General features: G+C 42.0%; 1 protein-coding gene across 5 annotated transcripts in view; it reads left to right on the forward strand.

The window, feature by feature from the left end:
* Window positions 1-6,598: 6,598 nt before the first annotated feature.
* Window positions 6,599-26,222, forward strand: part of FARP1 (FERM, ARH/RhoGEF and pleckstrin domain protein 1) — a 204,506-nt gene continuing 184,882 nt past the window's right edge. For 4 of the 5 annotated variants that reach the window (XM_066313463.1, XM_066313464.1, XM_066313465.1 and 1 more), the window contains exon 1: window positions 6,600-6,914. The gene's annotated coding sequence lies outside the window, so the exon portion shown is untranslated. Of the gene's footprint in view, window positions 6,915-26,222 lie in introns of all 5 variants that reach the window. The other variant, XM_066313468.1, reaches the window with a different exon arrangement.

Genomic DNA, 26,222 nt, shown 5'->3' on the forward strand with positions numbered 1-26,222 from the left:
ATCACAATCTAGCAAACAGGACAGCCCTCATCGCTGATGCTTAAAAGCTACAGGCAGGAACACAGAACAGGTTAAAGAGCACCTTTGACAGTGACAGACCAGCACTGGGAGGAGCATGGCCAACAGTTCTGGGCATCTTTGTCAGAAAGTTGATGGGAGCCAATGGGAGAAAAAGTGTATGCTCAATATACCTGACCTTTCAGGAAAAATTTCCTTCCTGATTTGAAAGGAATCTGTAGTAGAAAATAGACCGTGTCATTGTAGATGATCTTTCTCATCAGTAAAATGGAAATGATGCTTCATATTTTTTCATCTCAGTTCTACTTTCTAGAGCAGATTTTTGTTTACATTCATTGAAATTTTATTTCTGAGAAAAAAAAAAAAGATAGTAAGTAGAAAAAAATGTTTGTCAAGCTTCTAATAGTTAGATTTTATTAAACGCAGATTATGCAGATCTTGCTAAGCTTTCTACAGTGGAATGTTATTTCTGTAAATTATTTAATGCTTTCCACTTTCAAAACAGAAAGTTTCACAGATCCCTTTTGAAGAAGGAATTTTGCTAATTATGTTAAGCACGGATAGAAAATTGATGGTCTTGTTTCTCTTCATTCTGTTATGTTTTTCATATGGGATGCATAAAAATTACCACTCTGAGAAAACTGGGCTCCTGGTCTGACATTTAGGAATGGGCTGATTTTAGAGGCTGCATTCTGAAATAGCAAAATCATACACTGAATTGATGTTTGTTTTGACAGGTTTTCCAGTTGCTCCCCACAGCCAGATTTAGATGTTCTATACATTAAAACAGGAGAATATGACAATGGAGAAGACAATAACTAAGCCACCTGTTGTAACCACCCGTTGTAAAAATAAAATGTCTGTCAGGCAGCATGAAATCAGAAAGGACCCATGGGAGATCCTGAATGCAACAGAGCACCAGAAAAGGCTCCCCCACCACTACTTTGAAGTGGGGATTATCCCAGAGGGATCTATTCAAACACACTGATATGTTCCAGATGTATTCCCTTGCAGAAGGTCACAGCAAAAATATTGGCGGGGAATGTTGAGGAGAGCAAGAGATTTACTGTTTTCATGGGAGTTTTTAAGTCTGATAATGCTAAAAGCCATGTTTAATGTTCTATATAGTTCTCATTTTCATATTTTCAAGGGCACTAATTTCAGCTGTGTTTAGTCATAGTATAAATTCTAAGGGGCTGCAAAAAGGGGGCGTTTTTTGGTTTAAAACCATACTTATCAGTCCAGGTACTTAGAAGGTTCTTTTTCATCATACGATTAAATGGTTTCAAAATAATTTAATAAACTTAGTTGCACATTTCTCCTAGAAAAGTATCATAATTTTTGTTTCTCTTTTGTTTGTTTCATTGTTTCTTTTAACAGATAAACAGTTTGCTCTGTCCAAAATTACAAAAACAATGGAAGAGAATGAACTATGGTGCTTGGGAGTTCTACCCTAGACTCTGAATTCTAAAGACACATTTCTATTTTAAAATAACAAATTTAGTTTTCTTCTCCAAGGTAGTACGGAATGATTAATGTGGCTGGTTTGTATGAAATCTTTTCAGCTCTGCTAATATATTATCTTTCCCTTATCACTTCTCTCTCCTCATCATGACAGAGTTTCTGATGAAAATACTGGTATAGAATATGCATTTTGTGCAGTCTTCTTCTTCCCTTTTTTGGGAAAAAAGATGAAACTGGATTGTAGGAGAGGAAGCCTGAATATGAACAGCAAAATGATTTTTTTAAATTTAAGAAACATCTGTATTTTTACTTGGCTTTTTTTTTCCTTGAATGTTAGGACATTTGTTATTTTAGAAATTATTATTTCATTGATAATTATAATAAATTATTTTTTCATTTGCACTGCAGTAGTTTATAGTTTTTGTCCATTAATGAACAGTTTGGAAATGTCAGTGTCATTTAAAAACAAACATTTTTTTTCTAACTTGGATTTGCAGATGGGAAAAAGCAAGCACCAAAAAAGTATAAACCAATGCAATCTATGTAGTTTTGAGGAATAAAAACTGTTCACAAATTTCAAATGAACTCTCTAGCTCTGAAGCTTCAGGGATGATTCCTCTACGAATTGTTGCACTGTTGATGATCTGAGCACAGATACACAGTAAAGTAACACTCATTAACCTGAAACAGGCAAACTGGACAACACAGGGTAAATATGACGACATGTTACTGAGGTGATGTTGTCTGGTGTGCTGAGGCTGGGGAGAGGAGCCTGTTCCAACTGCCTGACATGCAAAATGATCTTTTTTTAAATTCTTAAGGACCTGAGAAACTTGCAAACCATTAAAAGGCTCTCTCTTAATTCATGATATTATACCCTTTGAGCAGGCAGCAAGCAAAATCTGTTAATTAGCTGGCTCTAAGTGTTTGAATGGCTTGTTTTCAATGTTTGAATATTTCTTTCACATGGAAATCCTGCAATTTGAGCCTAGAAATTCACTCCTTTGCCAACTGGCAAAATATTCGGTTTTTTCTCAAAAGTTAAAGACATGGTCTACTGCTAGTATTATGCACTATTATGAAAACTGTAAAAGACCACTGCCTGTAGCTATAAGTTGAACACTGCTCTCCAATGTGGAAACAAGAAAGACACATTGCTTCAACATTCGTAATCTTAAAAGAATAGCCAGAGGTAATCTCAACAACTGATAACTCTAATAATATTTTGAGAAGACGTGGACAAAAATATATTGCAAACAAAAAAAAAGCCTTTGAAATGTAGAGGGAATCCCGAATGCTACAAAATGTGTAATAAAGTAATGGTAGAAGATGGATAGTTCTGTCACATTCTTGCACTGAAATTAGCAAAAACTGATGAGTTACACAACATAAAGGCATACAAAAGCCTAAAAGTGACCAATCAAACGCCATCGGTTTGCAAGACTGAGCCCCAAACCACATTTATACAAGAACACGCTGATAAATCTAGCACGGAAGTATTTGCTGAAAGTGTCTTTGAAACAAAATTTCAAGCTCCAGGGAAAACATATGTGGAATGTTTTATGAAAAAGAATTACTGGACTTCTGAAATACACAGATTTCAGTTTGAGCAGCATCTTAGCTTTTCACCTTACTGAAACACACCAAAATGAGAATCCAACACATATTGCAAGGTACTTCACAAAAGAGGCATAGATTTTAAGGCCAGAAGGACTACTGAAGAATCCAGTATAACCTTAGTGTAAACCAGACCAAAGAACTTAATCCAAATACTTGATGTTTTGTGTCCAAGTAATTTAGTTAGACAAAGCACAGAGACAGGCAAACAGTTCCCACACGGGCGGTGAAAAGGGGAAGTTGAAGGTACTCTGCCCTAACTGCCTGCATACACACATACCTTCTACAGCCTCACAACATACAGGAGAAAGTGTCGATGAAAAAAATAACTGCAAATCATCCCAGGATATGAGAGTTGTGAAAAAGTGAAGGCTTTCCAGATTTCTGTATTTGTATTCTGTTGTAGCTGTTGCTATTTCTTTCCTAACGAGAAAAGGCAGAAGGTGCAGAGACGCAGTCTCTCAAGATGACAGAACCTTTTTAACATGCTTCTCCCCTTTCTTTTTCCTTGGCTTCTCCTTTATCTGGTAAAACAGAAATTAATAATCTGAAATCCATTCCAGCTCCTCTCTTCTTTGTCAGTGGATGCAGACAAAGCTTGCCTGTTTTCTTTCAGAAACATGAACCAATTAGAACCATTCTTTAAATTTCAGAGACTTTTCAAAAACAAAAGCCTTTTCTCTCAAATTTTGCTGTTTATTTAATGTACCAACAAATTCCATATCCTATTCAACAGGGAAGAAATGTAACTCAGTGTGCTTCAGGAAACCAACAGCAGCAGTGAGTGCTTTTCTCAGCCATCACATCAGAAGAGTGCAAGATGCTGCCATTTGCAATTTACAAGACAGAAATACGTTTTAGGGAAAAATTGCTGTCTTTTCAGATGTCAGTCCCCAGTTGCCTTTAACAGCCTTCAGAAGGCCCAAGAATAGAAGGGTTAGCTAAATAAACACACACTAAGTTGGCCATGGTTCCTAGAGAAATGCCCAACACCTTACCAACTTGAAGGTACACCATTCAAGACAGCATTTCACTGTCGCTTTTCGAAGTGTGGTAGGAAATGGTCAATAGCTGCAAGGCAACCTGTTACTTTTGTTCAGTGCCGAGAAATGTCATTCAAACTTGGAAGGCATTGACGGTGACATCATACATTCGAATTAGATTACAACAACTCTTTTGTTAGGTGCGAATGAGGCATTAGTGATCTGGAAGTGTAGATAAAAAGCACCAGGAAATTCTAAATGTTAAGTGCTGCCACTCTTGAATAAGAGTTAAAGCTGCTGACAAAGTAAGTATTTGGGAAAAGGCAATCTTTTTATTATGTCAGTGTTTTTAACCACAATTCTTATGGTCAGGCAATTGGACTAGCTTGTCCTCATAGGTGCCTTCCAACCAAAATACTCTCTCCTCTTACTCTATTTCTATTCTCTTTGCATTCTACATTGTCCGAATGAGATGTCTTTCTTCTGGATCTTCTACAGACCGTGCATTTTGCACGGAAGAATTTTTGCCGGAAATAACAATAATTTATTTATCAGGTATTGACAGGTAAAGGCAGTTTCCAGCTTTTAACTCAGTAATGTATGCGGTTTTGATTAAGGTTTCAGGGTTAACTAGAGAAATTAAGATCTCTTGGTCTCAGGAGGTTCGATGATGGCACATGCACTGAGGAATTTGTAGTGAGGTTTGTGCATGGAGAGGTATTGCTGTTGACAGCAGAGGAATTAGTCTTTTGGAGATTAAGCAATGCCAAGGCTTGGACAAAAAAATATAGAGTTTGCATATAATTTTTTTTTCCTCCTGTGATTAAAAACTAGATATAGCAGCACGGTTCCTCAAATAGCATTTAAATGCTAGTTGCTCAGAAGGGTTACTTTACAGAGATCTGTACATATCTAGTTTACTGCTCGCTCCTGGTCACTGAGAGAACTTCAAAGACCTGAAGGGTCTTCCCTGCATCACTCATTCCTGTGCACCACCCAATCTTCTTCCTGGAAAAACATCTGGCGAAAGACCGGAGAAGGCTCAAAGAGCTGTAACCCTTCACGTATGCAAATGTAAGGGAGCGATTTAAGAGTTGCTGTGTGCAGACAGCTCTGCTGGCCCTAGGTGTGACAGCCTTTTTGCTGTAACTCCAAATCTTCTCTGAGGGAATGCAGTCTCTGGAGGAGGCAGGACCCCAGCCCTGCCCTCTGCCTGCCCGGCTCCTCCCCGCTGATGTACTCAAGACTGCTGCGAGAGACAGAACCCGACGCCCCGATTGCTGCTACTGGTTAAACGATACTGATCCGTGTTTGTCTAACGAAGACGAAAATGGAGTTTATGACAAACCGGTAACCATAAATGTGAATACAGTTCACGCACACCCAGTCCTTTGGTATCTCTGGCTCCTCAGGCAAGCCGCTGGGACCGAGTGTGGAGAGGCATCTCCCCGCATGTGAGGCAGCACTCTTGACGCCTTAAGTTTTACCTTTCGTATTTTCCAGATTCTGTACTGCTTTAGTATATAACTCTGAACTTCATATAATGTGTTAACAAGATCCCTTCACTGTGTAGTTAGACAAAACAATCCCTTCCCAGCCCAAAAACCAAGGACACCATTGCAACTTCAGGCCCAAGAAGTATGAACAGGGAATTGAGGAAAGCAAACTGGGAAGATGGAACTTCACAGTAATTGGACAATTGACCCCAAAATATAAATGGACCAAAACTTATAAAAGTGTGAAAATTCCTAATCGGTCGTCCATCTTGCGTCCATCTTGGGTAGAGCCACTGCCGGGCTCTTGTACTGCCCAAGGTGTATCCTTTGAAGGCCCTTTAATAAATACTTTATTTCTTTAACTCTGTCTAGTCTCTGTTCCAGGTAACCTCTCAAGGCATCACGCTGTTCTCTGCTGGCTCCTGAAGCCTCTCTCCGAAAGCAGAAGAGCTGAGGTACCCATTAATGCGCAGCCAGCCCCTGAGGCAGTGTCCTGGTTCCTCCTGCAGGACCCGCCTACTCTCACAGCCTCACAACTGTGGGCGAGCAATTCCCTCTCCGAGGAAGGGCGGCAGGGCACAGCCCTCCTGCGGGGCGTCCCGCGGAGCATCCCGCTGGGCGCCTATGCCCATGGTCCCCAAAATCCACAGGAAGGGACAGGGACCTGCGGGGCCTCCCGTGTCCCGGGGCTGTGCCCGGGTTTAACCCTTCCCTTACACCGCGGCCACCTGGGCGCTGCCCGTCCGGAGGAGGTAGAGGAGAATGGGGATACCTGGAGCCCCCCCGGCAGCGCAGCGGTTCAGGGCGGTGGTCGCCGCCCCTCTCCGGCTCGGGCTGCCCGGGTCCCGGGGCCGGGGCGGGCTCCCCGCTCGCTGCGCCGCCGCCGGCGCTGATCCCAGCGGCCGCCGCCGCCCGCGAACGCTGGAGGGGGCTCTCGGCCGCCTCCTCCCGCCGGCGGCTCCCCCTCCGGGAGGGGGCAGGGTTAGGGGAGGGAGGTGCAGCCGCGGCAGAGCGGCGGCGAGCGGCGTCCAGTTCCCGCTCCCCCGGTCCGCGGGCGGCAGCAGGACCGGCCCCTCCGCCGCCGCCTGCCTCCCTTCTCCTCCGCGCCGGCCCGGTGGGCTCCCCCCGCTGCCAAGCCGGACATGGCGACCCTGCTCCTGCGAGCCCCTCGCTGTCCTCCTCTCCCTGCCGCCGCCACTCCAGCCGCCGCCTTCTCCTCCTCCTCCCCGCGGAGCTTTTAATGGCTCGGACCTCCGGCGGCCAAGCGCGACTGCCTCTGCACCAGCCGCAGCGAGGAGAGCCGGCGGGAGCCCGCGCCGCCCCAGCCCCGCGCACGGTAAGGGCGGCACGGCAAACAATGGGGCCGGGCGGGAGCGGCGGCGGGAGGCGCCCGCCCCGCCGGGCACAGCGGCCGGGGCTGCGGGGCGGGCGGCGGGACCCGCCCGCGGGGCGGCCGGCAGCCGGCGGCCCCGAGCGCCGCCCTCGGCACCGCCGCCCCCTCCCCGGGCGGTGACAGCCCGGCGGACACCCCACTCGGCCCCCCGTAATCCCATTACCGCGGGTAATCCGCGGGCGGGATCCGCGCAGAGCGGCGCCCGGACCGCCCGCCCTTCCCCGCGTCCCCGGGCTGCCGCGGCCGGGCGCAGCCCAGGCGGCGGCGAGGGTGGCAGCGCACCTCCACGCCTTTTGTTTCGCCCCGGGCCGGGACCCGGGCCCCGGTCCCGGCGGCGGGGCGGGAGCCCCGGAGGGACGTGCGGTGCCGGGCGGAGTTGTAGGGGCGGCCCGGGGAAGGGTTTAGCCCAGCCGGCAGCCGGCGGGGAGGTGCCGCTCCGGGGGGCGTGCGAGGGCAGCGCCTCCCTCCCGGCTCGCTCCGGGGCGGCTCAGCGGGGACGGGGTGGGACGGGACCGGCTCCCTGTCGCTCCCGGTCGGGGCCACCACCTGACCAGGTTTCCTGAGTGGCTGTAGCGGCTGCGGTCGCCCGGTTCTCCCTCCCACCCAGAGGTGCGCAGAGGTTCCTCCAGCCTAGTGCCCTCAGCACCTCTGCTATCACCTTGCTGGTGTCCGAGCTGGCCAGTCGGCCGGTTTCAAACCGAACGTTTCCTTCTTTCCCTTACGATCCGCCTCAGACAGCCGGGAACCGCCGGGGAAAGTTTAGCGTAAACTGCAGTTTATTTCCAGAGCGGGAGCTCATGTGCGGTAGGCCTACTTAGCTTTTGTGATACTGCTGCTTTCTCTCTGCTTAAAGCACGCGTAAACTCCGTGTTGTTGAGTTAAAGTTGTCGGATTTGCTTGATTGCCGGCACGAAATTACTGCGTAGTGTGTCTTTTTCGGTCACAGCCTTCTTACTTGGGTTACCTTCAAAGAGATTTGTCCCTCGAGAGTGGAAAGGTGATTGCTCTAAAGGAACAGCATCGATCAGCTGTTCTGTTACTCATACCTCTCAGATACCTTCACTCCTGCTCGACATTACTTCCAATTCACAGCAAGCAGCTGATGTTGAAATCAAGCCAAGAAGAATAAAATTCTGAAGGAGGTCAGTTAAGAAAAGCCCCCAAAATTCTCTTTGAACAGGATACCTCTTTCCTCTACTTCTGGATGTTTATGCGAGAATTGCAGTATCTAGCTAATTGGTGGATCTGAGCCTTTTAGAAATGCTCCCGCTTCCCAGGAAAGTCCGAAATCCTCTTAGCTGTGCCTCACGTGTCCGACCTGCCGGGGTGTCGGAGCTCGGGGCCGGCTGGCAGCCCAGCCCAGCCCAGCCCAGCCCAGCCCAGCATAGCCCACCACAGCCCAGCCCAGCCCAGCCCAGCCCAGCCCAGCCCAGCCCAGCCCAGCCCCGCACCGGGCAGGAGCCGTGTGTGCAGTGCCCGCAGCGCCGCTCGCACTGACCCACAGCCTGCCGTGCACATGGAGCGAGCGCCGGGCTCTTGGTGAGCCCAAATGAGAGCTGCTCTTCCCCTTTCTCCAGTGTCAGAAGTGTCCGGTGCTCAGCAAAGGGTAACAACTCTTTGTGGCTCAGGAATCCTGCCAAGTGTTTGCGCGTTCCAATTCAGAACTTCATTCTCATAGGTATGGTTTTGCTCCAGGATTTGGCAGACTCTCTTTCCTTTCCTTTGCAAATAACAAAGATGAGGGGTTACGTGTAATGCCTTGAATTACTGATGGCTATTCCCGAAAGCTTAGACATGGCTGTATCAGTCCAAACATGGTGCAAATTCTTTTATCCCCGTGGAATTAAGTTCAGATGTAGAGCTGTGGATCCCTGTGGAAGGGGTAGTTGGCAGTAGGGCTAGTTTGGCATCACGGGAAGGTGGTAGAAAGCTGTATTTCTCAGCTTGTTTTTGCACTGGCTTGTACAATCAAATCATTGTTTTTCTTCACTGTTTTTTGAACAAACCAAACACTCTAGGAAGGTGGGCAAAATATTTAACAAACACTAATGCAGAACTTCAAAATACCAGAAGAGTTGCTATGAGATTGAATGTAATATCCAAGCTTGACTTTTATTTAATGGCTGGACTTCAAATTGGATTTTTTCCTTTTTTTTTTCCCCCAGGTTGACACAGTTCATTAATCATTTTGTAATCAATATCTTTAAACATGCTACTTGTAACCAAACTTTTTGAAATAAAATTGTGGAAGATAAATGACCTCAGGGGAAACGCCACTTAAATGTGATGATTTGAAATAGGAAAAAGAAAAACTTGCCCTATGAGATGTATTTCTGCATTAAAATTCAGATTGAGAATTCTGAATTTATAGAGTTACTCCATAAATTTCCCCTGCTGATTTTTAGATTAATTTAACTTAGTAAAAAATCTAAACTTCCACTTGAAAAATTCATGTATGAAGATAATTAGCAGCTCTTCTAAAAAGAAAAAATATAAAAATTTTTGACATTGATGAATACGAGGCTGCCAGTTCTGGCAGCTTTGTAGGTTATGTGTGCTTCGTGATGGAGCTATGCAAAAGACGTGCTTCTCTGGTTTGAAATATCCTTACATCAAGTCTTTACTTTCTCTTGGGCATGCTTTTCTTAAAGGGACTGACTGTTGTGGAGACTCCCAAACTGTGATGTGTTAGGGCGTGAAGCTGGGGAAGGTGCTCCACAGGACCATATTATTTTCATGGTGTTTGCTGAGACGAGTTGGTTGTTGGGCAGAGAAGTCCCAGGGCTGACAGCGGGCTGAAGAGTCAAGTGCTCATTGCCAGCTGAGTGCGTCCCCTCAGATTTTACAAGGCAGAAAACTGAGCAGAGAACAATATTGGCTGCTCCCTGCTTGTTAGTGATTGTCTGTCCTTCTTTCCCGGGACTGGAATTTGAAGTGCAGGTCAGTGCTCTGACCTTGGCCTCCCCTCTGCTCCGTTTGGGGAAAAGCAGATCTGCATCTTGCTGACTGCAGTGGGGATCTGGATCCAGAACTTCGAGAGGACTGGCTCAACTCATCTTTTTTAGCTTAAATTCATATTTAGGAAGTATTTTTTTGTAACTGTAGGCTTGTGTTACAAACCTTGATTATATAAATAAATGAAGCTCTTAGTGGATGTTTTCAGCAGTTAAACCTCTGTGTTATTAATCTTGGTTAAATTCTAGTGCTGAATCAATGTGTTAGCATTGTACTTTCTGTGCTACGCTGTTAGCGTTAGGGACTAAATTTGCTGGATTTGATTTCTGGTTTTATTTTAATCCTCCAACTGTTTTTTCATGGTTCTTGTCTGTGCCAGTGCCCTTATTTTATATGGTCTTTTTTAGAAAAGCATGATAGAAATGCTGTTTATTGAATTTGGGTCTACCAACTAATTCTGCTTTTTCTGAATTTTTTTTTTTAGAAATTGGCATGTTTATCTTAAAAGGCCCTTTCCAGGCTCTATTTCATGACTTTGAAAGGTTGCAGCTTGTGCATTTTCTTTCTTTACATTTTTCTTTTCTTTTGTGTACTTTTCTGACTGGATGAGTAGATGGTAAAGTTTCTAGTTTGCAGATAGACCACTGAACTCAGGAGAGTAAAGAACAGCTTGTTTTTCTGGTTGTAAAGGCACAGAAGACTAATTACAGAGGTATAAAAGGTCATCAGGCTCAAGTCAGCTTTCAATTTGTGCAAAATATCAGTAAAATTTGGCCTGCAGAAAAGTAGGCAAATCAGACAGCTAGGTCAGTCTTTGTGGGCTGTGGGCACTATCTTGTTTGTCATCAATTGCAGCATGATGAGTTTTCTGACCTTGCCTGTAATGAAGTAGACTTGATTAAATATTATGAGAAAGGAAAATATGATATGCCTTTTGGGGGATTTGAGAAGCAGGGATGATCCTTTGCAACTACATTTCTTTTTCCTTTATTCTGGAAATATAAATGGAGGAAATTGTTCCTCGTGCCTTGTTGTCAAAAAGGGCTTAAAGAAAAGAAAAAGAATGGTGTCTCTGTTAGCTGGTACTCAAATAAAATGAAGCTTTGTTGGTGAAGTTCAGGAAGGTGCTAAAGTTCTGTTTTCTGTTGATCTCGTGTGGGAACTGATTTTTGTAGTGTGCCCTTCAGTGCTATGCAGTGAAGTCTGTGCAGCAAATTCTAGTTTTGTGTCACTGTGTAGTATGGAGAACAAAACTTTCTCAAGCCATGAAATCTGGATACTGAGGCTTACAGGAGAAGATTTTGGTACAAGTCTGTTACTAGGTATGAGGAAAACTGGGAGGTTGGGTGATATTTTGGTGTAAGGCAGGGATGGAGTTTGCAGACAGTGCTTTCTTTCCCAGGTTATAAATTTGGTGTAGTGGTAAAAGCCCCCTGGAAAGTGGGAGGCTGTGTCTCCAAGATGCTGCTTCCCTTGCTGGTGATGCCTTGCCTCTGCTCTGCTCTTGGTGCTCACCATTAAAATCAGGGGCTTCGCTACCATGGCATCAGCGCTGGAGGTTGCTGACCCATGGCATAAGATTTATCAAATGAGTAGCAATGTTAACAATGACTTCAATCCCATTTCCTTCCAAATATGCTGTTCTGGGGTAGGATGAAATTAATGGTTTGGACCTTGCAGGGTGACTGAATTTTTCGTAATGGAAGTATGTTAAGAAGTGATTACACTCCCATTTGACATGTGATCCTGCTGTCATGTAAGGCTCTCTAAATTACTGTTTCAAATTCCCTCCCTCCTTTGGGGTAACAGAAGTGAAAAGGCTAAACTGTGCAACCAAAGGGGACCTTCCCCTCCTCCCTTAGGTATAGGTCTCCCCAGAGCATCTATTTCTATAACACCAGATATTTAGGTGTATTATACACAATATATTACAGAAATTCAACAGCAGGTATGTCACATGGCCAGTTTCATCTGAGGAAAAGCTGTGACTTTCTGAACAGAGATAGCAGTATCAAGCTATCCTTGTGTAGCTATCCTCAAGCTTAACTGTGCTTGAGTTCAGGCACTGTGCTTTGTGTACAGAGGGGATGTAGCATCGCTGCCTCAGGGACAAGCTACTCGGGCACCTGGGTTGTCTTGCATAAAACATGGCTGGGGAAGAACACACATTTTTGTAGGTCAAAAGATGACTGACCTGTAAACTGGAAACCCTAGCAGTGACAGGAGGGAGTTGGCATTGTTGGATGCTTCCTTTTCTGATCTGGGGCTGCTGCTTCTGCTGGCCACCTCTGGCCTTTCTGTGTCTTTCATGCCTGATTATTGCAGGCCCAGTAGTTTGATCGCTGGTCACTAGTAATACTGATCACTTTGTCTCCTTAATCAAGGGCCTTTCTTTTCAATCACCTGCATCACAGGCATGGGTCAAGAATTCCAACAGCACAAAGGGTCTATCTGCTCAGTAACCTGAGTGCATATAATCGCTTTTTCTGTGCCGCATCCGGCATTTTTCTGTTGGTTGAACTCTTTCAAATAATTTATTTCTGTGCCTGGATTAAGAACCTGAGCTGCAGATGTTACGTGTTCACTCTTTCAATCTCTGTTATTTTTGGATGCGTCCCAGCCTCTGTCTCTCCACTGAACAATACTAAAGGTGTTCCATGGGGACCTTTGCTAGCTTAGCAATGGAACACCGGCAGGCTGCTCATTAGTCTTTTATGTCTCTCCTTATCAGTTTTACTGAGAAACTCCCTATCGCTTTGGTTGCACATGTTAGAATAATTAGGCTTCCTGTTCAGCAGGTTTATGTGGCATTGATTTTGGCCTGAAAGTTCAGGGGAGGGGAAGGACACCATAAAATTATATGAAATAGCAAGTATGTCTTCCTTAGTTGCCTTTTTTTCATTTTGAGTTGGGTTTAAAACATATTATTGCAAAAAGAGAGGCAGAAATCCCAAGCAGACTTTAATGCTACTTAAAAAGGAGGTGTTCTCCCTTGCGTTAACAAATAAGTGAAATAAAATCTTAAATTTCTAAGAGGAAAAGAAAATGTGATGATTTCACTGTTCAGTTGGAAGAGGGCTTCACATAATTCAGATACTCTGGGATCACAGCAGGTATCAGACAGACTTGGAACATTTCCCTGGCCACCCTGGTCTTCCTGTGATTATGGGAAGGGAGGACGGGATGTTGTTTGGGGATTAAATGGTTTCTTTTCTGTCCATCTCTCTCACATTTCCAATTATTCTGGAGTTTGCTGCTGCTTGTGGCTTACCATCAAAGTGAACTTAATTTGATTTGGTTTTATTTTGCTAATTCTCTGCAGTCTTATGATTGCAATAACAGTGATTACAACTGAGAAGTCTCTGGCCAGCTATTGCTCTGTATAATAGCAGTGTCTTTTTCAGATTAAAGAAAAATAGGATTTGTTTAGTTTGTTCTGCCTGAGGTTATTTTCTTAAACATCCAGGCTAAAAAGGAAGGTAAAGCTTTCGTGAAAGTAAGAATATACAGAAATTGTGTTTGGTTTAATTTTTTTTTCTCAGAAGTTTCCTGTTTTCCAGGAAAAGGCTAGTATTCAGGCTCCTAAAAATATGGAAAATATTAAAGGGAGAAATGGAAAAGGGGATATTTTATTGCTGTACCTTTTAGAGAGCGAAGAGTACAGATAATTTTATGAACCAAATAGTCTCCGTGCATTTTAGAAGTTAAACTTACTTTGTGTGAATCTGTGAGATTGGCCTCCTTGGCTAATATTCAGTCTTTTTCAGTTAGAAGATCTCAGTTTCTATCTTACCATAGTGGGAATTCCTCCTGAAAAATCTCTGTTTTACACCATGTTTGTAAGACTTAAAGCCATTGTGTTTGCCTTTAACGCATTCAACATTCAGTAGTGCTTGTTAAACACAGGCATCAGTTGGTGCATGTGGGAAGATCAGCTGTGGTTATGCCATTGTAACCTGTGTTGTTCATTAGCCATTTTGGCTGAATTGATTGGTGTAATGTGGAAAATAGCATTATTTAATGTTTTGGTGCGGAGTGCCATTTTTCCCTCCTGTGTCCTTTGAAATGTTGATCATAATTTTTGGCCTTACGAAAGGGAAAATGCTAGAATCCATTAAAAGAAACAAAATGAGCAAAAAGGAAAGTGTATCTACAAAGTGTGGTGAATAAATATTAAACTTGAAGCCAGCAAAACATACCCTCAAAATGTCTCAATAGCAAATAAATAAAAGAAAGACAAAGCAGATGGTGTGATAGTATTGCAGTGGAGAGGAGGGCAAGTGGCTCTACCATTTGAATGTAGAAAAGGTTTTAAAAGGCATTCTAATTAAGTGCTGCTCACAGCTCTGCTTTTAATAGTAATATTTGTATACTGAGGTAGGTCACAAATGGCACAATTCCAGGGGTATAGGATCCATTTGCCTAAAACATGTGAGTCGGAAGTGAACCTTTAAGGGAAGAATTTCTAAATAGACCTGTGAGAGAGGAGAAATTGTTGGTGGGGACTTTATGGGGCAGGCTTTTCCAACTCAGTATATTTTTTTGTCATCTTGTTTACAATTAAGGCTTGAAGGGTAGCGCTGCGTTCTGTTTCGGGGCGTTCTGGGGCTGTGCCTCAGTGACCCGGCAGCACCTTCAGCCGTGCTGTGGAGCTGGATTAAGTGAGCGGCGGGCAGGGCAGAGCAGAGCAGGGCAGTGCCCGCAGCTGTGTGCAGGTGCCCCGTGCTGCCTGTCGCTGTCCCTGCGGCCGCCGGGCACTGCCCCGGCTGCTGCGGCCTCCTGCCGTCTGAGGAGGGAACGGGACTGTCGGGAGCGGGCTCGGCGGGACAGGGAGGGTGTGCAGGGGGCAGGCACGCCGGCTTGTCACCCGCGGGGGCCTGTGTGGAAACCGGTGTGTGTTGGCTCTGTCGGGCACCACGCGTGAGCGCTTCCACGTGGTGGCTCTCGGCGGGAGGAGATAGATGTGGCGCTAAGGAAGCCTGTTCGGAAGGTGAAATCTTTATCAAAAACCTTGCCCGTATTGACAGCAAGCGCGATTTCCCACAGTTATCTGGGAATGTTTCCTGGAGCCATGAAATTGTGTGACTTGATCTAATGAAGTACCGAAGTGATGATGTCAGAGCAGGATATCTGCATGACTTTTAACTCCAGCTGTCCAGCTTTTTTAAATGCAAATCAAGGACTATTTCACATTCTGAACCAAAAAATTATCCACTGGCAGTGCCCTGGACTGAAGCATTTGTCCCTTAGTTTTGTGTGCAGTGTCTGCACACGGAGGCACCAGAGGAATCACTGGAGCGGTTTCTAGTTGTAATAACGCTTCAAGGATCATTTGAAGCAATGGACAGGCAAATAACACTTGATGGTAGCTCTCTGCTTGAGAAAACCCAACACAGGGAAGCCATTCCCGTCCTCCTGAATGAGGAGAAAGGACATGATGGAGCCGAGCTAGGGACTAATAGTAGCATGCTGCAAGTGTATGACAGAAAAATTAGATCACTGTTGTGATGGAGTAGGGTGTGTGTATGGTTTTCTACATCTGATGAGAAGAGGGAGCTCAGAAGAATTTTTTTTCCTAGAATGAGAATATGTAGACATTTCATTTTCTCTGCTTTAAAAAAACCCTAACAAACCCAACAGTCTATATATTCAAGAAAATCCAGATATGTATCTAAAAAAGCATGAAGGCTGAAGGCAACATTGTTCTTCATTGTGTGTTTGCTAGGGTTGCTTTGACTCCCTTAAATCTGTTAGTGGAATTTCTTTGGGCAGTACATACAACCATTAAAATTGCTTTCAAAGTTCTTGTCCTCAAAAGTGAGAACAGTATTTGAACATGCATGCATTATGTTATTATTTGAAATATTAAAGCAGAAAACGGGTGATATAATAAGAACAGCTAATACACAGAAAAAGAATAACCTATTAAAAGCTGGAGTAGTTAGCTGTAGAGATGGTGAGTGTGTACCACAATAGATGGATGTAAGTAACAGAACTACATTTTCCCCTTCCTGTGTCATGTAAAGAAAATAACAGCTGGGTATGCCACTTCATCTTTGTATTTGAATTTTCTGCAAGATTAGTGTGATATGAGGATATTTATAGCTGTGGGGTGAGATAATGTCTATCCTTCAAGAAAGCACAAAAAATTTTAGTTCTGGTGTAAACATAATTTGATAGAAAAAGTCCTGAGGAGGGATCTGTATTGTACTTTTCTGCCTGCTTTTGTCTAAACAAAATGCCTCCTTTAACCTGAACAAAGTTCTTTCTACTTAAAAGCACACCAGGATTGGAACTGATGCTTGGATGTATGCCATGAAGGGAAAATGGTAACTATACATTTAAAAAATGTCTACAGAAAAATGTAAAATGTGTCTAGAAGTTTTGAAGCCTTATATCTGTGGCACTTTTGGGCTAACATCAGAGAAGAAAGAATTTCAGAAAAAGAGGTGATCTGAGAATGGTTCCAGCTTGTCAAGGAAAATGTGATTTGGAGACATGGAAGAGAAAATTATTCAGAATACTAGCTCTAGCTCTTACAAGGAGATTGAGTCTATTAAGGAAATTATAATTTGAAAACTAATTATTGAACCAACCTCTATATATATGCATATATTATTAGGTTTGTTTAATGAGTTTATTATATATATATATATATACACAGAGAATATATATCTATAAAATAAATCTGTCTGTCTGTCTATCTATCTATCTATCTCAGGACCTAAGAGGATGTTTTAAAATCAGCAGGTTACTCCAGGGTTGTTCTGCAGAGGAGTTTGCAGGAGTGGAATAAGAATATCTGCTTTTGTTTTCTCATGGGATATTTGTATCACAGTAAGCAAACCCATTTCACTCGTGTGCATATGTTTCCTGCTGCAATCAAGTGACAGCTAGGCTCAGCTCAGAATCCGAGTCTGAAATCTTCAAGAACTGGATTGTATTGAATCAGCTAGGTAAAAGTTTTCTTAAGTCTTTCGGCAGTGTCCAACTTCTGTGAAATAAAGTATGCTGCAGCCATTTCTTGTTTGTATGTATGTTTGTCTGTTAACCAGTGAGTGAGTTTATTCTAAGCATTAATTTTCCTAATTTTATGGAAAACCCTGGAATAGCTTGGGTTTTTTTCACTAAACTTCCAAGTTAAATTTAATTGCAGTTTTGTCAGGAGGACAAGCTAGTCTGGTTGCTTTTGAATGTATTTAAAGAAAGTTTCATAACTCCTTCTTTGGTACTCCTCCAGTAAGGCCTGATCCTTTTTTTATCTACAAAGTTTGAAGCTTGAGGGAACAATAAAGACTCAAATCAATTGGAAGTAATTGCAACTAGATCATCAGCATAGTTTTGTTTAATTTACAGTGTTTTTTTAGTGCTCTCTTGTTGAGAAAGTTTAATCAAATTGCTTATGCTCTAGAGGACTACAGGGAGCAATAGCAATGGCCCAGGTGCTTCAGGTGCTTGTTTTGAGGGCTCCATCTTATTTATATATATGTATAAATATGTATGTACGCACAGATTATATATATATATATATATATATATTTGTGTTTGAGAAACAAAGATTTTTAATATCTGGTGCAGTGGCTGGAGTGTTTCCTCTGCAGGTGATCATAGGGACACAGGGGTGCCACTTGGCTGTGTGCTTTCCCAGTGGTGCCAGTCTTGTTTCCTATAGATACTCTTAAAACATCAGGAGAGGAGCTCTGCTTTTAGTTTAAAGTTGCACAACAACATAGGTGAAAAGAGTACTTAAAATCCGGTGAATAAGACTGTGTTAGTAGCATGTCTCTGCTGTTTTGGAACAGACTTGGGAACAGCCTTTAGAAGCTCTTAGCTCTGTGTTTATTGTTTGTACTTGTTTAATTGTGCTGTGTGCTCATCTACCCTCCTTGAGGTATGTGCCTGGTGCAGTATTTCACTGCAGAATCCTTAACCCTTGCGTTTGAGAGTGTCAGTGCTATGGGACAGCTTCAGACTGTTTTCTTCAGGGAATAACATGTGATGGGGACAGTTGAAAAGCAAAAGTCTTGACCTTTGAACACATGGAATGTCATGGGGGATTATCCTTATCCAGTGTGCAATTAGTTGGTGTTAGAGGGAAAAACAGTAACCCATTTCTTTGTGCCAGTTTCTTTTGTCCACTCTTTATTTCTTTGTCTTCCATCTCCACAAAATTCCCATATGCATAGACTCTTAGTGTTTTAGCAGTATTTGTGGGATTTTTTCTGATTCATTAATAAGGCTTAATTTCTTTCAGGGTAGAAGAAAAACATGATGTAAACTGAGGTTCTGAGATTCTATTTCTGTATGTCATGTGTGCTGCCGTTGACATACCTGGGAAGAACAATTCCTCCTGTCTTAGTTTTAACAACAGTTTAATAAGGAAAACCCAATCGAAACAAACCATACTGTGGCCGTTGCAAAACTGATTAGGGAAATTCATTTGATCACCGGAAATTAATGAATCTATGGCTTTTCTACTGTAAATAGAGGGAGAAGAGTTTGCCATCTGAGTAATTCCATCAGTGAAGGTGGGATGTTACTGATGCTACTTTTTTCAGGTTTTCAGGTTTTAAGGAATATTTGTTTTTCTCCAAACCTGGCTACACTGATTTTTTTGTTCAGTATTAATGTGTTTTCCTTCTTGAATTGTATTAATGTTTTTATTTCCCAAACTCCTTTTTTAAAATGCAGTTACTATCTGTGCCAGCATTCCATCATATTTATCCTTAATATCCGTAGTATTTATCTTTTCCATTGATAAGGTAAATGTAGTGGAAGGACACACTGTGTATGTGTTTTAAGTTTCAGGAAGCTTATAGCCAAAACTACTTCTGATATAGAGTCCTGGAACTTGTTAAGTGTTTGTTTATATCTTCAACAAAACTAGGTAAGTTTTGAGTAATACTCCTTTTCCATTAGTCCTACAGCTTTCTTAACAGTGAGGAAGGAATGCACATCCTTAGAGGCTCATCTGGCATTTTGATGGCCCAATAAAACTTGAGTTTTTTGGCATGAAGCCTTTAAATGTAACAGATCTTGTAAGTGACTGGTATGATTTAGACTGCAAATGGCAAGCCCAGATTTGGACAGTTATCTTAATGGATGTTTTAAAGGCTTTTTTGTTCCCCTGTGGCTGAATACCGTCAGTTAAAAGTGTTCTATGTGATCATCACAAGATTCAAATCTAATGGTTTTTAAAAATTCTGTTCTTTGTTGTGTAAGTGCTACATACACTTTGTTCTGTGTGTATGATAAAAATGCACTGATTTTGAGACCGTTATCAAACATTGAAAGAATATGACTATTAATGATCTGATTAATTTAGATATTTATTTTGTTCAGTATTTCTTTCTATAAAGAGAAATGGTCTTTTCTTCCTCCCTATGGATTTACAACTCAATACCTTTTTCTGTCATTTAACATGAGACACTTCAATCAGTAAACATCTTTTACTCCATGATGGACAGTCCCTTACATTCTGAATGGTTGTTACCCTTGATATTTCCTACTTATTTTTTTATTTGTAGGATGAGCTTCCTGTTTTTCCCACTGCCTGCAGAGCTGTTCTTTCAGTGATTGACAAATGTTTTAGGTAACTACAGGCTGGAACTAGTGTTAGTAAGGATCTTGGCAATGGGCTTTTCTGTGTCCATAATCTAGTTCAAGGGTGCTCCCTATAAGGACTCAAGTTTTTGTTCAGGCATCTTTCAGATGTCTGAAATACCAGTACTTCCATTAAAAGGAAAAGAAAAATCTACTTCATAGTTTGTGATCTTACTGTTGGGGATCTCTCCTGCTGGTAAACTGATCTGTTTCAAACTGCTCTAGTTTTTTCCTAAATCTTTAATCTTCCCACTCAGCTTGCAGACTACATCGCTTACATGCTCCCACACTTCATTATTCTGCAAATAGTTTGCTCTCTTGCTGCTCAGCTGTGTCAGTCTCCTCTATTCCTGAGAAGCTTTTTCTCTGCCCTGGGTTGTCCCTTTCTAGAGCAGAGAATTGTTACCTGTGGGACCGATCACTTCAGGAGGACTCACAGTGAAGGGGTTTTTCTTCCTTGCAGCAGCTGGCTTTCCAGAAAGATCATGAATAACCTACTTACTGGACCACTGGCATTAGATCTTCTGAGTTTTAATGATTTTTATCTAACTGCTGTCTTCCATGATACAGGAGATATTAAATGCATTTGTTTTCTTGAAGTGTAACTGCTCATTATTTTTATGCCAAGCTGAAGCAGTTTGTGATTAATAACCTCAAGGTTCCCTTTTGTTACCATATGCTTAGTCATTTTGTCTGTGTTAGTAAGGCATGATGACCTATTTTGGTTAGTACGTCTGGCTTTTGAGCTGCAAGATGATAGCAGAAACATATCTTGGAATTACTTGGGTATGTTAGAGACAAAATACCAGAAATATTAGTTGAGCCTGGATTCTGTTCTGTAAGATGTTAGAGGCCTGTTAGACTGTGAAAGCTTTAAAGTGCCAGCCTTGTTGTTAAAAACCGTCTTTAATAAGGAGTTTGTTTATGTACTTTAGATAATTTGAAGACCCTTGAAGCAAGCCTGACTTTACTACAGGAATTCAGTAAGGTGTCAATGTGCCTTATATACATTTACAGAGGTTCTCTGCTTCCTGGCAGTACTGAGTTACTGAGACAGCCACTAATTTTTTTTTTTTTTTTATTAGATGAATGCAACGTCAAAGGGTCCTTACTGAATGAATCCATTAGGAGAGCTAATGGATAGACCTAAAGGATATCTTATTTTTGCAGAACATGCGAAAAGTCAGAGTCACTTTGCAAGCTGAGGGATGTGGTAACATACTATTTATTTCCCTTAAAGCAATATTGCATTTGGTTGTTCTGCTGGTTCTTCATGCTTAGAATTTATTAACTGGTGGGCAAAGACTTTAAAAGGATTGAATAGTCATACTTTTTTTTTTTTTCATTACATTGTCTTCCGTTAGAAAAAAAATCAATTTTTTTCTTAACTTACAAGACCTAATAGCTTCATAGGTAGTTGGTTTTTATCCATTTCCCCATCTTACACACTTCAGAAAGACGAGAACAGAGCCATAAGCCTCCTAAGTTTTAAGCACATAGTATTCCCTAACTGACTGCTAACTAGTTCTAGTTAACTGCAAGACTCACACTTCATTGTAAGAAGGCTGAAATGTCAAGTTCATGACTGTGTGCCTGCTTTGTTTAGTAGCAACCTTAGTGCTTTTTCTGGAACTTTCATTGAAAATTGACGTGGTGAACGAAGTGTAATTCACATTGAGTCTGAGCTTTGTGAGGTAGTGAAACAGGAAAAACTGTATGGGCTTGGTAAATAGGCATGAAACCCATGATCCATCAGAGCGAGCCCAGGAGATAATGTGGGTGATGAAACTGCAGTGTTTGGCTTTGAGCACAGCTGATAACTGAAGGACAGGAGCAGTTTATCTGCTGTCCATGGGATGCTCCTGCTGGCCTTGCTACATTCCATATGCTGAGAATAGTGTGGTTTTCCTAAGCATGCCAGAGGTGATGCAGGGAAATCTTTCTGTAAGGAGGGGAGAATTAGGGCTCGTGAGACACCAGCACATAGTGTTCTTGTGGCATTTTTTTCTTTAAATTTTGATTTCTTGCCTATATCCATCATCCCTTTCTGCAAAGATGAAGTGTGTTGGTAGTTTTTCAGTACTGTTGTACAGTTACTGAGCAAAAGGAGTTCTAAGTCTGTAATCTCTTATCAGCAAGCAAAACTTATAAAAATTACTGCGAGGCTAGAAAACAGTCTGGTTTGTATTTAGGGTCTATTTTAATATAGTGAGGTCTTCAGGTCCTTTCTGGTGTGAACCTTTCATTCTACATAAGAACTGCTGAGCGCAGCTTGGCTGCTTGCACACCTTCCAGGGATTGCTCACACCTCCCCTGAAGAGTCAGCCTGAACTGTTCAGTTCACACTTGCAGTTGGTACCACAGTCATTGTTTCCTCTTTGGTACCGTTCCATAAGTACTTTGAAAGTTGACATAAGTTGCCTCTGTACAGACTTCCCTTGATTTCCCAGAAAATCGCTTTTTCCAGGCAGAAATATTCAAGGTGGTGTTTCTTGGAGGGGGGTGAGGAAGAACTTCCATGCCTCTCATTAGGTAAATGGGCTCTCTTCCAACACCTGCTACTTCTCTGCTTTATTCCTGGATAATCATCTCTGTGTTCCAGCATTCTTACAGGCTATTTTTGCAGAGTTGGCAGAAAATTTGGATTATGTGCATCAAAGCTTGAAGCACAAGAAGAATTTCAGGTATCTAACTGAAGAAATCACGTAAATTAGGTATCTCACAAGCTTAGTGTCTTTTAGATGATTAAAGAACTTCTTGGTATTTCACTATATTTGAATATTACTGAATCGAAAAATTAATTATGTTCCTGAAATCTTAATCTGCCTCTATAAAATTTATCATTCTGTTTTAAATAGCAGCCTTGTAAGTTTTGTGTTTTTTATTTTATTTCCTCTGATGCGTTTTTAGACTAGGCTTTTAGGGCATCTTAGTGATTTAGTAGTGATTTAGTTCCTTCTAAGTGTTGTAGTAAAACTGACATTTAGGTATAAAGAAACTAATTTCTAAGACAAAAAGTTTAAGGGTAGTACATATAAGCAAGATGATATAACACTGAAAAAGTGTGTAAATGCTGTTAAACCTACTGGTTGTGGAAAAAGAGGTACTGAAGTCAAATTGCAAATTTGCAATTTGCAAATTTGCAGTCAAATTGCAAATGAATCTTTGAGATTTATCAGCTGATATAAATGGACTCCTACAGGGAAATGGCAACAGCAGTTTTAGTGTAAAGTTTTGGTTTTACCTATTATGTTTGGTTTTCAGTAATGACTTAAGTCCTCTGCTTGTCTTACTTTCATTTGAACCAAAAAATTTATCTAAAAATACTAAAAAATATAATCTTGTGCTGTCTTGTTGTTGTTGACTTCACCAAGTTTCTTGTCTTGCTAGTGGAGTATGTATTAAGTCATGGAGAGGAGTGGAAAGGAGCACTGCCAAGCTGCAGGCTATAACATAAGGTTGTCTTTCTTAAATGATATGAAGGACATTTGCATAAAAAAGTTTGGCTTTGGGGGGATTTTTTTGGTTTGTTTTGGTGGAGTGCTTTTGGGGTTTTCGGGAGGGGTTGGGTGGTGTTTGGTTTTTTTTGTTTGTTTGTTATGTTTTTTTTGTGTGTGTGTGTGGGTGGTGGTGGGGTTTTTTTGTGGTTTGTTTGTTTGTTTGTTTGTTACATGTGTTTTGCTGCAGAAAAATAACCAGTTCTTGCCAAGCAAGACTTACTATGCTTCTGCTACTAGTCCTGGTCTAGAAAGTTCAGCATCTTATGAGATGGAAGATAAACTTCCCATGTGCTTGTCTCTGAGAGAATTTCACCTCACTTTCCCCTGCAGGCTGCTTTGTGCATGGCTGGTTTTGTATTGAGAAGGGACTTGTCCCCTGCACATGGGAACTTGAATTTCCTGCCATTTCACATGTTGGGGTGAAAATGAAATAAACTACAAGCAGATTCTCCTCCTAACCACAATTCCTGGAAACTGTATGCTGTTGTGGGCATGTTTATTTTCTACTTTTCTTCCTTGCTGTGATAATCTCAGCGTTTTGAGGAAGGGAGCAGACAGTTTATTTAAAAACCTGTTATAGCAAAATGTCATTTACATAAGCGACAGTAGATGCCTTCATACTTCTGAACTCTCTTTTCCTTTTCAGTGACTAGGAAGATCTTTTTATGAGTCTAATCAAAGGATGCCCTGTAATGTTAGAGATCCTTCTTTAGAAAGGCAAGACTGAAAACTCAGACATTTCTCATACACTTAAAGAAGGGCTCTGCTTGAGTTTTCCTTTTCAGAGTGATCGGAGCTCTGTCCAGTGCTCAGATGCCCCTTTTGTTTGTAGTCAAAGGCTGTTTTTGCCTTCAGATTTTGGTGAAGTTGAAGGATAAAGAAATGTTCCTGGTGATGTGATGGGCCTTTGCAGTGTTTTTTCATGCCCTTCTTCTCCCTTCAGCCAGCTGCTTCCCTTGTGGTTACATCCAGGCTTCATCTTTACCTTATTCAGATCTTTTTAGTTTTTGTTTGGTATTACATGATACTTGTTTCCATTTTTTTTGTAGAGTTTGAAAAATACAAGAGTTATAAGCTGCTGAAATTGGAAACATGAAAAAAATGCATAGGAAATTGTTAAGACTGATTTCTGATTATATGTGATGTATGGAAAGAGAAGTGTTAATGCTGAAAGCACGAGAGCATGGAACAAGGTAATGGTGGCCTGAGAGGGAAAAGCTGGCATCTTCCTTTTGTAACACAGTTTTAAAATACCTCCTATTTGGACCAAATAGTTGACCATACTAATGAGGTCTGGTTTTCCTGAAGGTGTTATGCTTGCCGTAAAAATCTCAGGTGGTGGTGCATGACTGAATCAACATGGTTCTGGGTGTGTATAGGAAAGTACAGGTCACACATTTTAATGGCCTATTTCTGTCCTGTTTGACTGGTTGCCTGAAAGTGGCTCCAGAATAAAATTTACCTGCTACTAAATGATCTGGAGTTGTATATTCTGATCTGTATCTAGCACTGGTAACTAGAGTAGTACCAGTGAAACATTCATTCATGGAGACATGCCTCATTTTGTTTATTTGAAAACAAAGCAGTGCTGCTTTTATTTAAGAAATAGCCTCAGAATTAGTGGTAGTTCAGAGTTATGCAAATAGAAATGAGGTACCAAGAGCTAGACTAGAGCTGTAGCCCAAACACTTTTATGGTTTTGCATAATCTCTAGATAAGGCAGAGTGTCGTGGGAACACAGTGTCACCAAGAGAGGTAGCATCAACATGTGTGATGTTGATGCTCTGGATGGAGCTGCAATTTAGTGAGTGGCACTGTTGTGAAATCACAGTGGAGAAGTAGGGGTGAATCATTGAATCAGTCATTTTAGTGCCAATATTGAAATTTTCAGGATTATTACTGAGTGGAGACAAGTAAGCCCAAGAATATGATAAAATAAACGCTGACAGATTTACTGTCATCTGACAAGTGGTGCTAATATCTCCATGAAGAGTTGACCTCTTTGCACAGCAGCATAAGGCATGTTGGTGGCTGAGCTTAGCTGTTTAACAAGCAGCTCAGATGTATCCCAAATCATGCCTGAGTTATTGTTGGTGTTATCTTTGGTGCAGGAGGGAAAATGTGGGCAGATGTTCTGTTGCAAGCCTATCATGGGAACCAGTAGGAACTAGCGGTGTTTTTATGTGTTTCCCATAATCAGGCTGTACAGCTGAGAGTCAGGGCAGTGGGTGAAGGGGATCTCCAGTCCCCCTGCCTTCAAATGGTTTGTGCAGAACAGAAGAGCCACCACACACTGTAGAACTTACAGGGTAGCTGAAATGGCAGTCCAATACAGTGTTGGAATAGACTGTTTGATTTCTTGGAGTTTGAATTATTCTTTTTTAAGTTCTGTGTGCTTGCATGCAGAACATAATTCTAAGAGGCAGTCTGTGAAGCAGAGCAAGAATGCACAAAGTAAGAGAGCTTGTTGATTAGCCTGCTATCTGGAAAGAGATTTCAAGTTGGGAATGTCTGCATGACTGATTCCTCCTTCTCAAGGGAAGGATTTTCTCTGGGTTTCAGCTCAATCAGTTTCTCCAAGAGAAATAACATACATACGGTCTAAATATTTTCTAGTTACTCCAGCTAAAAATGGGTGGTGATATTGAAAAATGCAAATTTACTTCTCTCTGGAAGCTCACTTTGTGAAAGGGAATCAGCATTTATATACTTCTTTTAAAGGCACTTTAAGCATGTTTTTTATCAACAGGTGAGAAATGCAACAGGGTAGCTGCTCTGCATGAACTATAATTGTATTTATAATTTGATGGTAAGGCTGTGCAAGTGAGTATCTCATCGTATGAGTGGGTGCATAAATCTGTTAGTGCCTCATAAATCTCATCAAGAGGTCATTTTCTTGACGTCTCCCAGATGCATAGTTTGCCTGATAGCCATTTTAGGCAGTAGAGCTACAAGCATAGGAGGGGACATGAAGACAGAACAAGGTTTAATGCTGGTTTGTAGTACCTTCAGTTTCTAAATCCCTGCAGAAGTAGAGCAGCCTCTTTCTTCTTCCTCCTTGATCTTCCTCATCCCTTTCTGCTACTGACTTCTGGTAACTTCTCAAATGGCTTTCAAATTCACTAGCACAGCACCATAATTGAGCTCAGCCACCTGAAATGAGGGGCAGAAGCTCCTCTTGTATAACTCAGGT

The sequence above is a fragment of the Sylvia atricapilla genome, chromosome 2 (genome assembly GCF_009819655.1).
Source record: "Sylvia atricapilla isolate bSylAtr1 chromosome 2, bSylAtr1.pri, whole genome shotgun sequence".
NCBI lineage: Eukaryota > Metazoa > Chordata > Aves > Passeriformes > Sylviidae > Sylvia > Sylvia atricapilla.